This window comes from Stenella coeruleoalba, assembly GCF_951394435.1.
Source record: "Stenella coeruleoalba genome assembly, chromosome: 20".
Taxonomy (NCBI): domain Eukaryota; kingdom Metazoa; phylum Chordata; class Mammalia; order Artiodactyla; family Delphinidae; genus Stenella; species Stenella coeruleoalba.
The window spans coordinates 52,267,739-52,281,619 of NC_137166.1; positions in this window are offsets into that span (position 1 = coordinate 52,267,739).

A 13,881-nucleotide genomic window follows, 5' to 3' on the forward strand; every position below is an offset into this window, starting at 1 on the left:
CGGGGGAAGGAAGAATCGGGAGTTGAGGATTAGCAGATGCAAGCCATTATATACACAAGGGATAAACAACAAGGTCCTACTGTATAGCACAGGAAGCACTATTCAATATCCTGTGATAAACTATAGTGGAAAAGAATATGAAAAAGTATGTATACGTGTATATGTAAAACTGAATTACTTTGCTGTACAGTAGAAATTAACACATTATAAATCAACTGAACTGCAATTTAAAAATTAAAATTAAAATTAATGTGCAGTGTTATTTGCTGAATTAATAGTGTACACACTGTCTCTCTCACACACACATGCACACGCACACGCGCACACACACACACACATCCTGGCCTGGGCCTTGGTGTTGCCCCGAGGCAGAGCTGGGGCCCATCACCTGGGGCATCTCTGGGGTCACTTCTGCCCTGGTTCAGTGAGTCTCACACCCACAGGGTGGGGCACTGTTACACCCACAAGCTACTGTTACACCCACAAGCTCCAGGCTCCAAATACTGTCACACCCACTGTCCGGGTTCCTCTCAACTCTTGTCACCCAGGCTGGGTGGGGGGCTATGACATTTCTGTTCAGACTTTGGCTCTGAGGCTGCTCCTGGGGCCAGAGCACCCCACACCCTCCCCAGGTCCTTCCTGTTCTTCAAGCTCTGTCCCTCACTCTGTTTTTCTCTCTTTTTGCCTTTCCCTTTGTCTGGTCTCTGTCCTCCATCTCTGGATCTCCATCTTCCTGTGTCTCTCCTTTTCCTTGGCTTACTTTTTCTTTTCTTTCCTTCCTGGCATCCTTTAACCTCTGTTCGGGGAGCCACACACTTGCTGTGTGACCTTGAGCAAGAGCCTTTGCCTCTCTGTGCCTCAGTTTCTCATCTGTACCACAGTGCTTGCAGGGCCAATGTGAAGCTGGAGGGAGTTACCATGTGTCCCAAGGGCATCTGGTGTACAGCTAGTGCTCAATCAAGATCACAGCCAACATTGGCAACTCTGTGCCAAGCCCTGGGCTAAGATTTAAGACATAATGATTCATTTACCCCTCACAGTATCCCTATAAAGGAGGTAAGGTATTGCCCCCAGTTTACAGATGAGGAGACTGAGGTTTACAGGCTAGACTTGCCCAAAATCAAACAGCGAGTAAGTGGTGGGGCCAGAATTTGAATATAGGTCACCTGGCCCGACCCCTAACCCTAAGCTATGAGACTTCTAGAGTATTAATTGTTATGTTTATCAATAAATATCAGAATTTCTGAGGTACTACTGACACCTGGGGCTGTATGATTCATCGTGTGGGGGCCATCCGTGCACTGTAGGATGTTCAGCTGCATCTCTGGGTTCCATCCACGAGATGCAAATATCACCCCCATAAACATAAGCCGAAAGCAGCAGGAGAGGTATTTCATTGATCTACTCAGAAATTCTGATTGGGGAAGACTCAGACTCTGTCCACTCCCCTAGCCTCCTCCCTGGCCTCCCTGCCTCCAGTCTCCCCAACCAGCCCATTCCCTCCAGGACCCCAGAGCTGATCCTGCCCCTCCTTTGCTCACAGCCCTCTCATAACTCCCCAGTGGCCCCAGGACAGCGCCCAGCCCTTCATTGGAGACACCTGGCATCACCCTCTCTTGCACGTCTATATCACCTACGCCCACGAGAGGCGGGCACTCGGGGATAGTCTGACTCACACCTCCAGACTTTGTGCAGGCAGGTCCCTCTGCCCAGAATGCCCTCCCCATTCTCTCCTTCCCCACCTGCCCAGTGGACTCAACTCCATGCCTGAGTCACAGCCTGGCATGTGCCCTTTGACCAGCTACTCCAGTCTAGGAATTCAGCCTTCAGATAACAGTCACACATGAACTTGAAGAACCAAGCACATGGATATTCACCTCAGCACTGCTAATCCTAGCAGATTAGAGGGGAAATAACCCAAATGTTCATCAGGAGGGGACTTCAGATAGATTCCAGGGAATAGACTGTGGATGGAAGCGGAGAGCCCAGCAAGGAGGCAATAGATAAATCAGGAGGTGATGGTGGGCTGGACCAGGGTGGTGGCAGCTGGGTAATGGGGAGTGGTGGAAACTGGAACATATTTTTGAAGGTACAGGCTACAGAACCTATTGACAAGTTGGTTATGAGATGTGAGAGAAAGTGAGGAATCCAGGATGACTCCAGAGGTTTTGGCCTGGAAGGATGGACCTTCCTCCCCCTGAGACAGGGAGACAGAGAGGAGGAGGTCTAAGGATGGTGGGGTAGGCTGAATAATGACACGCCCCCCATAGATGGCCAGGGCCTAATCACCAGAATCTGTGAGTATGTGACTTTACATGGTAAAAGGGACTTTGCAGTGGTGAGTTACATGAAGGATCTTGAGGCAGGAAGATGATTCTGGATGACCTGAATGGGCCCAGTATCATCACAAGCGTTCTTATAAGAGGGACGCAGGAGGACCAAAGGCAGTAGTATGAGATGTAACCATGGAAACAGAGGTTGCAATGGGCCATGAGCCAAGGTGTGCAGGCAGCCTGTAGAAGCTGGGAAAAGGCAAGGAGACAGATTCTCCCCTCAGAGCCTCCAGAGGAACCAGCCAACAAGCCCTGTCGACACCTTGATTTTAGCCCAGTGAGACTGATGACAGACTTCTGGCCTCCAGAACTGGAAGAAAATAAACTTGTGTTGTTTGAAGCCACGAAATGTGTGAGAATCGGTTACAGCAGCAACAGGCAACGAAGACAGAGGGGGAGAGGTTAGGAGTTCGGCTCGGGACAGGATGAAATGTCTGTTTGACACCCATGGGGAAATGTCAGGTGGACAGGTGGGTGAGTCTGGGGTTTAGAGGAGAGGTCTTGTTGTGAACTAATGAATGAATGAAGTCATCTCGGTCACTCCAGAGGGATCAACGGCTCCCTGTCTGCTCTCCCTACCCTGCCCCCGCCAGTCCATTCTCCATTCTTTGCTGTAGGGACCCTTCTGATACAAAATCCCATCCTGTCCTCTCCGCTTAAAGTGTCCGGAGGCTCCCTGTGAGCTCAGGATTCAGTCCACATTCCTCGCCACTGAGCCGTGCCCACATGTCCAGCCTCACCTCACGCTCCATCCTGCTTCCCTCCAGCTGCACTGACCTTTCTGTTTTCTGCGTGAACCTTGTATCTTCCTGTTACGGGACCGTTGCCTATGCTGTTCCCTCTGCCTGGACCACCTTTCCCTCCCGTTCTACCTAATAACTCCTACTCACTCTTCAAGTCAAAGCTCAATAAGGACACCTCCTCAGGGAAGCACTCTGGATGGTCCCAACAAGGTCAGATCCCTCTGTTACATATTCTCAGAGCATCACGCGTCTTTCCATGGAAGCCGTCGGCAGGGAGGGGATTTTACATAAGAAGGAAGCTCTAAGAGGACAAGAACTTCCTGCCTGCTGCACCCCCAGCATCTAGAGCAGCACCTGGTACACAGTAGGTGTTCAATAAATATTTGTTGGATGAGTGAATGAATGAGCAAATGTATGAATGACAAAAATAACAAGGATGTGTACTGACAGCCACGGACTCAGAGAGGAAGGGATAAATGTAAACCCTTTGGCAAAGGAAGTATGGGCTGGGGATGGTGTGAGGGGAGAGGAGGAGACGGATTTGGAGAGAAAGAATGATAATAACCTTGGCCGAGAGAAGGAAATCCAGCCAAGAGAGTGGAAGCTTAGTCCAGACCTAAAAGGTCTCCCCCCCTTTTTTTTTAAAGAAGATGTTGGGGGTAGGGGTTTATTCATTAATTTATTTATTTTTGGCTGTGTTGGGTCTTCGTTTCTGTGCGAGGGCTTTCTCTAGTTGTGGCAAGCGGGGGCCACTCTTCATCGCGGTGCGCGGGCCTCTCACTATCGCGGCCTCTCTTGTTGCGGAGCACAGGCTCCAGACGTGCAGGCTCAGTAGCTGTGGCTCACGGGCCCAGTTGCTCCACGGCATGTGGGATCTTCCCAGACCAGGGCTCGAACCCGTGTCCCCTGCATTAGCAGGCAGATTTCAACCACTGCACCACCAGGGAAGCCCCAGGACTCCACTTTTAAGCTGCATTGTCCAATGTGGCAGCCAGTTGCTACCTCTCACTCTTCTTTTTTCTTAAAATTTATTATTTTTTATTTATTTACTATTGGCTGTGTTGGGTCTTCGTTGCTGTGCGCAGGCTTTCTCTAGTTGCAGCGAGCAGGGGCTGCTCTTCGTTGCGGTGCGTGGGCTTCTCACTGCGGTGGCTTCTCTTGTTGCGGAGCACGGGCTCTAGGCGCGCGGGCTTCAGTAGTTGTGGCTCGAGGGCTTCAGTAGTTGTGGCTCGCGGGCTCTAGAGCGCAGGCTCAATAGTTGTGGCACAAGATAAGGAAAGGCGCACCATGCAGGTGAGGCAGGAGATAGACGGGCTGCAGGCTGAGCCGCTGGAATTTATCCTCTGTGGACAAATACTCCAAGATGAAGACAATAGCAGGAGAGAGGAGCTGAGCCGTGCCCAGATAAGAGATAAGTAGACCACATATTTCTCATTCTCAAGGTCAAGGAGACCTTCCCAACTACACATGTACAGAAAGGCTCCTCAGAGGTCGAAAAGGGAGGGGACGCCTTCCCATAGTAGGTGCTGTCAACCTACCCATAGGCCTCTTTGCTAGAATCCATCTTGGCTAAGAGATGTGCGCGCACGCAGGGGAGGACCCTGAGATATACGAAATACAGACTCAGAGCCAGGCAAAGCAAGATGATTGACCAAGGAAACCCGGAAGAATTGTCCCATATAAGTGATTCAAACTACCATGAGGGCGCGACTCCCTCTCTGAGCCCACTCATTTGAGTCTATTCACACGTACCCTTTTTCCTCCTAATAAACCATTTACTTGTTTCACTACTTTCCGTCTCTTTGTGGGAATTCATTTCTACACAGCTGATGGGCCAGGGCCTTGTCACTGGCCAATGGTCCCTGGTGGTCTAGTGGCTAGGATTCAGCCTTCTCACCGCCATGGTTTGACTTCAATCTCTGCCTGGGGAACCGAAATCCTGCTTCAAGCAGCTGCAGGCTGAGGCTACCTGGGATCACAGGGACTTCTGTTTTGTTCGGTGCTGTATCCCCGGCGCCTGGCACACAATAGATACCCAGTATATATATTTATTGGATGAATGATGAATGAATGCATGAAAGAACGAGTAAGTGCAGGAATGGAGTAACCAGGACACGTGCTTGTCTTTTGAAGATAGTAATGGAGGGTTAGAGTCCCGGCTGTGTGGCTTCGGTCAGGCAACGTCAGCTTCTTGGGTCCTGGTAGCCAAGGGGAAGAGAATTTGGGTAGATGGAAAACCTGTTTATAATGATCTGACCCTGGAACTTAACTCTGGTTTGCCCGTAAACACAAAATACTTCTTGCTCAGTCTCAGTTATGCCAACTGTTCCAGGGGTGTGGCTGGCATGTACATTGAGAGATTTTGCTCCATCGTACTCTGAGATCATCAGAAGAGTTGACCGCGATTTTGGAAAAAGATCCCACGTCTGACAGCACAGTATCTCCTGGTTTTTGACTTCATACGTATCCCCATGTCAGGCTGGGTTTCTAGCTGTTGCTTTCATGTTGATTGTTATCCATACATTGTTATCCATGCAAGCCCTGGCTACTTCTTTATGTAGGCTGGGTCTCAAACTTTAATGAACATATAACTCCTCTGGGGGGAGGCTGTTCAAAGGCAGATTCTGATTTACAGGGTCTGGGATGGGGCTGGGGAGTCTGCATTTCTAACAAGCTTCTCAGAGTTGCTATGCGGCCGGTCCATGGATTGCACTTCCAGAGTAAAGTTCTGGGGTGGGGTTTCTCAGCCTCTGCACTACTGACATTTGGGGCCAATGATGCTTCATCGTGGGGCAGCCCTGTGCATCGTAGGATGTAGCAGCGTCCCTGGGCTCTACCCAGCAGCACTCCTTACCAGTCATGACAATTGTCTTAGTCTGTTTGGGCTGCTATAACAAAATACCATAGATAGGTAGCTTATCAACAACAGATATTTATTTATCACAGTTCTGGAGGCTGAAAGTGGAAGATCAGAGTATCAACACGGTTGGGTGAGGGTCACAGACTTCTTATTGCATCCAAACATGATTGTAAGGGTAAGGGGGTTCTTGGGGTCCCTTTTAGAAGGGCACTAATCCCGATTGTGAAGGCTCCATCTTCATGACTTAATCACCGCCCCAAAGTCCCACCTCCAGGTACCATCCCTTGGGGATTAGGATTTCAACATATGAATTTTGGAGGTACACAGACATTCAGACCTTAGCAACAAACAAAATGGTCTTCAGACATTGTCAAGTGTCTCCTGAGTGACACAATTGCTCCCTGTGGAGAATCACTGATCTAATTAGAAAAAGATCAGAAAAAGTTTGACAACTCTTGTTCTAGAATGTTCTTAGCAGCCTTATTGTAATACCCCCAACTGGAAATTACACAAATACCCATTCACAGTTGGATGAATAAATAGACAGTGTTGTATTCGTACAATGGAATGTCATCCAGCAGGGGCTGACAAACTTTTTCTGTTGAGGACCAAATAGTAAATATTTTCAGCTTTCTGGGTCATATGGGCTCTGGCACAGCCATTGAGGCATGCAAGCAGCTACTGACAACAGTAGATGAATGGGAGTGACTGTGTTCCAATAAAACTTTATTTATACAAACAGTCAACAAGCTGGCTCTGACCCCCAGGCTGTAGTTTGCCAACACCCACCATACAGCAATGAGAATAAACAGTCCACAACATAGAACCTTGATACATTATGTTAAATGAAAGGGGTACAGACTGTCCAATTCCATTTATATGAAATTCAAGAACAGGAAGAACCGAAAGAAAAAAAAAGAGAGAGAGATGAAAAGAGAAAAAGAACAAGAGGAACTAATCTATGGCAATAGAAGTGAGGACAAAGGTGACCCTTGAGGGAAGGAACACGAGGAGAGCTATCCTGATTTTTTAATCTGGCTTCCTGGACATGCTTGCTTTGTGATCATTCATTGAGCTGTACACCTATGGAGTGAGTCCCCCTTTTGTGTGCATATTACTGTAAATAAAGATGGCAGGGGCGTTGGCTGGGATACAGCAGCTGGGACTCACTAGAGGCCCCTGATCTCTCGGTGGCATAGGGATCTGATGGCTTCGCAGCCTCACAGCTGTTGGGGCTTCTCAGAACCGCTGACAGAGTGAATTCGACACGGTGTAAAAATTCTCAGATTCTTACGAGAACCACACCCCCATGAGTCTACTCCCTTTTAATCTCACCAGTTTCAGACCAGGAAATGAGCAGGAAAAAAACAAATTAAACACCTCCAAGATACCAAGGGAAATGTCGTAAACACCAGGCGGTGAAATTTATATTTGTTACTCATAGGAGAACACAGTCAACTCCTCTCCTTCAGGCTATGACTCGAGTGACAGAGAGACCTTCCCAGACCACTCTATCTAGGGGAGCAGCCCCTCACCCCACCACTTCCTGTCCCCCTTCTCTGTTTGTGTTTTGCCTTAGTGTGTGTGAGGGGTTGAATTGTGTGCCCCTCAAAAGGGTATGTTGTAGCCCTAGCTTCCAGTAGGTCAGAATGTGACCTTATTTGGAAATAGGGTCATTGCAGATGTAATTAGTTAAAATGAGCTCATACTGGAGCAGGGTGGACCCCTAATCCAATGTGATCGGTGTCCTTATAAAGAGAACACCATGTATAGACAGAGATGCACAGGGATAATGCCATGTGACAACAAAATTAGAGATTGGAGGGGCGCAACTGCAAGCCAAGGAGTGCCAAAGATTGCTGACAGCCATCAGAGGCTAGGGAGAGACAAGGAAGAATTCTTTCCTACAGGTTTCGGAGGGAACATGGCCCTGCTGACAATTTGATCTCAGGCTTCTGGCCTCCAGAACCATGAGGCAGTAAATTTCTTCTTTTTTTAAAAAAAATATTTATTTATTTATTTAATTTATTTTGGCTGCATCAGGTCTTGGTTGTGGCATGTGAAGTCTTAGTTGCGGCATGCATGAGGGATCTAGTTCCCTGACCAGGGATCGAACCCAGGCCCCCTACAAAGTCTTACTCACCGGACTACCAGTGAAGTCCTGAGACAGTAAATTTCTATTGTTCTAAGCCATCCAGTTTGTGGTACTTTTATTTATTTTTTTAATATTTATTTATTTATTGGCCACACACATGGCATGTGAGATCTTAGTTCCCCAACCAGGGATCAAACTCATGCCCCCTGCAGTGGAAGCACAGAGTCTTAACCACTGGACCACCAGGGAAGTCCCTGTGGTCCTTTTTTTAACGGCCACACCAGAAAACAAATAGAGTGTGCATTACCATCTGACTTATTTACCTTGTTTATTCTCTCCCCACTGGGATGTAAAATCCATGAAGGTAAGGATTTTTGTTTGTCTTGTCCACTCCTGCATCACCATGGACTAGCACAGAGATTGTCATTAGTAGGTGCTCAATAAATACTTGTTGAATCAATTAGTTCATTAATTTTGAAAACGTAGAGTGAGCACTTTCTTTATATCAATGCACTGCGTGGACAGAGAGGGTGTCTAAGGCATTGATGCTGCCCTTGGTGAGCTCCCACCCTAAGAGGACAATTACAAAATACAGACAAAAATAACTAGACAAGTCTGCATGAAATGAGTCTGGAGGACAAGGCTCTGGAGATTTAGGAGATAGAGCAGTGAGGGTTAGGCGATGAGGGAACACTTTAAGGAGGAATCTGGAGTTCAGCTAAGCCTTGACAGGTTGAATTATGTCCCCGCCCCACCAAAGATGTTGGAGTCCTGACTCCAGGGACCTGCAAATGTGATCTTATTTGGAAACAGGATCTTTGCAGATGCTCAAGTTAAGTTGTGATCATTAGAGTGGACACTAATCCAATATGACTGATGTCTTTATTAAAGAAAAGGGGAAACTTGGACACAGACACATACAGAAGGCAGATGATGTAAAGACATGGAGAACATTATCTACAAGGCAAGGAATGCATGAGACTACAAGAAGCTAGGAGAGAGGCCTGGGACAGATTCTCATAGCCCTCACAAGGAACCAACCCAACCTACACCTTGATTTTGAACTCCTACATTCCAGAACTGTGGGACAATACATCTGTTGTTTAAGCCACTCAGTTTGTAGAACTTTGTTCTAGTCATCCCTAGCAAACTACTACAGATGGGTGAAATTCAGATATGTGGAAGAGAGAGGTTGGGCATTCAAGGTGAGGGAGCAGACTGGGCAAAGGTAAGGAGGCAGGAAACCACTGGGCTTACACAGAGAAGAAAGCACAGGTTAGTTTTATGGGGCTGTGGCATGCAGTATTATAGGGTGCTGCATCTCTAGGACACCTAACCCAGACATCTTAACCTTGCATCTCTAGGACACTTAACCTTCTTCTCAGTTCCAGACACATATCTCTTCTCCTGGAAGAGGGGATATTTGAGTTAGGTGTTAAAGGATGAATAGGAGTTCACCAGGGAGAGAGGGGGAGGGAATTCTGGGTAAAGGGGGCAGTGTTTGTGCAGAGTTGAAAATTGAAGGGCTGGGATGTTGTCCTAGAAGCACTGGGGAGCCCTGGGAGGACTGAGCAGAGGATGAGCTCTGGGGGTAGAAAGACCTGGGACCACATGGGGGACAGGCCAGAGGGGAAATCTGGAGGCCTGGGAGGAGGATGGGGTAAGAGCTTGAACTGAGGCTGTAGCCATGGGGATGGAGAGAAAGGCTTGGGCAGAGATGGGAGCCAGAGGGCCCAGCTGTGGGAGAGGTGCAAGGAGGAGAGAGGCAGTGATGACGGTGCCTCTGTTATCTAACCTAGACAACTGGATGTATGGAGAAGCCATTTACCAAGAGAGAAAATACAGGTATTAGAGCAGGTTTGGCAGGAAAGATAATGAGTCTTGTTTTAGGGTAAGTGCACAGAACATTTATGAGAGACTTCCTTCCAGGATGTCTGGCCCCAAGAGGTGTGGAATTTAAAGAGTTAATCCCTCTGCTATTTGGAAAAGGAAGGGCTTGGCTGGAGTGTCTTTCTCTCTTGCCCCTCCTTTATGTCTCTGGGAATAAACATATGTCAGATAACCTAGTCAAGAAAGCACCTAGCACTCAGTAAATAATCATTAGATGGTAATTAAGTGTGTATTTTTTTTAATGTAATGAGTGGAATGGTTGGAATTTTTTCTCATTCTTGCCACTTCTTTATTTCTTCTTCTCTTCACCCGCAGTGGGAAGGCAGTTGTCTGGCATAATAACACGTTTGTGTAATGTTAAGAAAGGCAGTCACTTCTGCAAGAGACAGGTTGATTTCCCTGTAGATACTTCTAGAACTTTCCACGAAAGGGAAATGTTGCATGTCTGTGCTGCCAACGTGGTAGCAACCAGCCTCATGTGGCTGTTGAGCATTTGAAATATGGCTAGCAGGACTGAGGAACTGAATTTTCAAACTTATTTAATTTTAATTCATTTAAACTTAAACAGACTTATGTGACGAGTGGCGACCATGTTGGGCAAAGTGGTCCTAAAACTAAACCGACTCCCCAGGAGGTGTAAAGAAATACCCTGCTTTCCTCAAAGACACAGAAAGCCTCAAGGACTTCTGAGGTGGCAGTGGAGGGGAGATAAGAGAGATAGAAGAATAAAAAAGAGGGACAAGCTGGGAACTTCCTATGTGGATGACAGGAGTGTGAATTGAATCAGTCAAATAAAAAAGGCACACATCCCTACTGGAACTCAGAAAGAAAAAGACAAAAAAACCCAATTCAAATATGGCCAAAAGATCTGAACAGACACTTCATGAAGGAGAAAATACAGATGGCCAATAAGCTCATGGAGAAATGGCCAACATCATTCGTCATCAGGGAAGTGCAAATTGAAACTGTAATGAGACACAGCCCATCTGCCATGATGGTTGATATTAAAATAACTGACAGTGTTAAATGTTGGTGAGGAGGTGGAGCAACCAGAATGCTCATTCACTGATGGTGGAAATGTAAACGGCAGGCAGAGTCATATCCCCCAAAGATGTCCACATCCTGATCCCCAGGACCTGTGAACATTACTTTACGTGGCAAAAGGGACTTGGCAGATGTGTAAATTCAGGATCTTGAGTTGGGGAGATTATCTCGGATTATCCAGGAGGGTCCTGAATGTCATCACAAGGGTCTTAGTAAGAGGGAGGCAGGAGCGTCAGGGTCAGAGAGGAAGGTGGAAGCAGAGGTTGGAGTGATGAGGCCAGGAGCCAAGGAATGAAGGCAGCCTTGAGAAGGGTTGGAAATTAAAGTTCCAGATCTGTGCTGCTGACATGGTAGCCACAAGCCTCGTGTGTCTATTGAGCATTTGCACTATGGCTGGCGACACTAAGGAACTGAATTTTCAATCTTATTTCATTTTAATTCATTTAAACTTAAACAGACTCATGTGACTAGTGGGCCGCCATACTGGGCGATATGATCCTAAAACTCAGTCTAAGGGATGGATTAGAGCCTCCAGAAGAGACACATTTCCGCTGACACCTTGATTTTAGACCTGTAAGACCCATTTCAGACACCTGACCTCCAGAACTATATAACTTGTGCTGTTTTAAGCTGCTAAGATTGTGGCAATTTGTCACAGCAGCAATAGGAAGCTAATACACCCACCTCAGGAAAAGATGTGGCATTTTCTTAGACATTAAACCCACATCCACTCTGTGACTAAGAAATTCCACGCTAGAGAAATAAAAACATGTACCCACAGAAAAGACTGGTAAAAGAATATTTTGGGGGAGTAAATTCTATAATAATTTTATTTATTTTTTTACGGGTATCTTTTTTTAAACATCTTTATTGGCGTATAGTTGCTTTACAATGGTGTGTTAGTTTCTGCTTTAGAACAAAGCGAATCAGCTATACATATACCTATATCCTCATATCTCCTCCCTCTTGCGTCTCCCTCCCACCCTCCCTATCCCACCCCTCTAGGTGGTCACAAAGCACCGAGCTGATCTCCCTGTGCTATGCAGCTGTATTGATAGCAGCTTTATTCATAATAACCCCTAACTGGAAATATGTGTCCAATAGCAGGAGACGGGATCAACAGATGTGTACGTCCATGCAATGGGATGCCACACAGTGATAAAAAGGAAGAGACTACGAATTCATACAGCAACATGGGTGAATATCAAAACCACTTTGAGGAGTGAAGGAAACCAGACACAAAATATTACCAACTGTAGGCTTCTGTTTATGAAAAGGTCTAGAACAGATAAAACTTAATCTAGGGTGATAAAAATCAGAGCAGTAGTTGCCTGGGGTCGGGTGAGGGGCGGGGTGGAGTCAGGGATTGACAGGGAAGGAGCATGTGGTAACTTTCCGGGGCATGAAAATGTTCTCTATATTTTCATAGTTGGGTATATATTTGTCAAAACGTATCGAAACGTATCTTTAGGACTTGTGCATTTTGCTGTATATACATTTTACCTCAAAGAAAGAACCGTTGAAGAAATAACAAACTAGCTGATAATGTGTGGATGAAGTGTGTAGGATGAACTGGACTGATGTCTGCAAATTATTTTAGCGAATGGGCAGACTGCCATGCTTCTCAACTTCAGCGTTATTAACATTTGGGGCCAGAGAACGCTTCGTTGTGGGGGACCGTCCTGTGGGTTGCAGGATGCTAATAAGATTCTCTCCCACACACACAGGTTGCGACAATAAAAAAAAAGACTTCCGGACAATGCCAGATGTCCCCCCAGGAGCAAATTTGCTCCTGGTTCAGAACCACCGAGATAGAGCGAAGGAAAAAGGGATACATTTGTAATAAAGCACATACGGTAAAATGGTACAACTGTGGGATCTAACTGTGTGTTCATTGCATACTTGTTTTCAATGTTTCTATGTGCTTGAAATGTTTCATAATAAAAATTAGGGAACAATGCACGTGCCCTACGATCTACCAGTACTAGTACTAGTATCCACTAGGGAGAAACAATTGCTCTGTATTCATAAGGAGACATATATGAGAACATTCACCATTCCCCCATTTCCTTATTTATAATAGCAAAACGCTGGAGACAATCTAAGGGGTTCTATCAATGTAAGTGTCCATCAACCCCATCAACTGGGGGTTGTGTACAATAAGCCGCGATGTGTTTGTGTTACAGAATTCTGTGCTGCCTTTTTTTTTCTTGAATGAGAAAGACATGAATGGACTGACACAGAGAAATTTTTAGGACATATGATCAAATGTAGCGCTGCCTGTAGAACTGGGCAACAGAAACTACAAAAGGGGCAAGGGAATTTCAGGGGTGATGCATCTGCCCTGTATTTTGATCGCGGCGGTGGTTACACCACTGTCAGCATTTGTCAAAACTTCACAGACGGGACTTCCCTGGTGGTCCAGTGGTAAAGAATCTGTCCTGCAATGCAGGGAACATGGGTTCAATCCCTGGTCGGGGAACTAAGATCCCATATGCCATGGGGCAACTAAGCCCGTGTGCCACAACTACTGAGCATGCATGCCTCAACTCAAGAGCCCTCATGCCACAAACTACAGAGCTCACGTACTCTGGAACCTGCGCACCACAACTAGAGAAGAGAAAACTCACACACTACAACTAGAGAGACGGCTGTGCGCCACTAGAGAGTAGCTCACACACTGCGAGGAAAGATCACGCATGCCGCAACAAAGACCCGATGCAGCCAAAAAAAAAAAAAAAAAAAAAAAAAAAAAAAAAAAAAAAACTTCACAGACTGTACACTAGAAAGAATGAATTTTACCTAGGAAAACTATACATATATCTATGATATGATTATACATTTGTCTATAAATTATACCTCATAAACGCAACTTAATTATTCTGAGAAAGAGTCCGTAGGTTTTATCAGATGCTG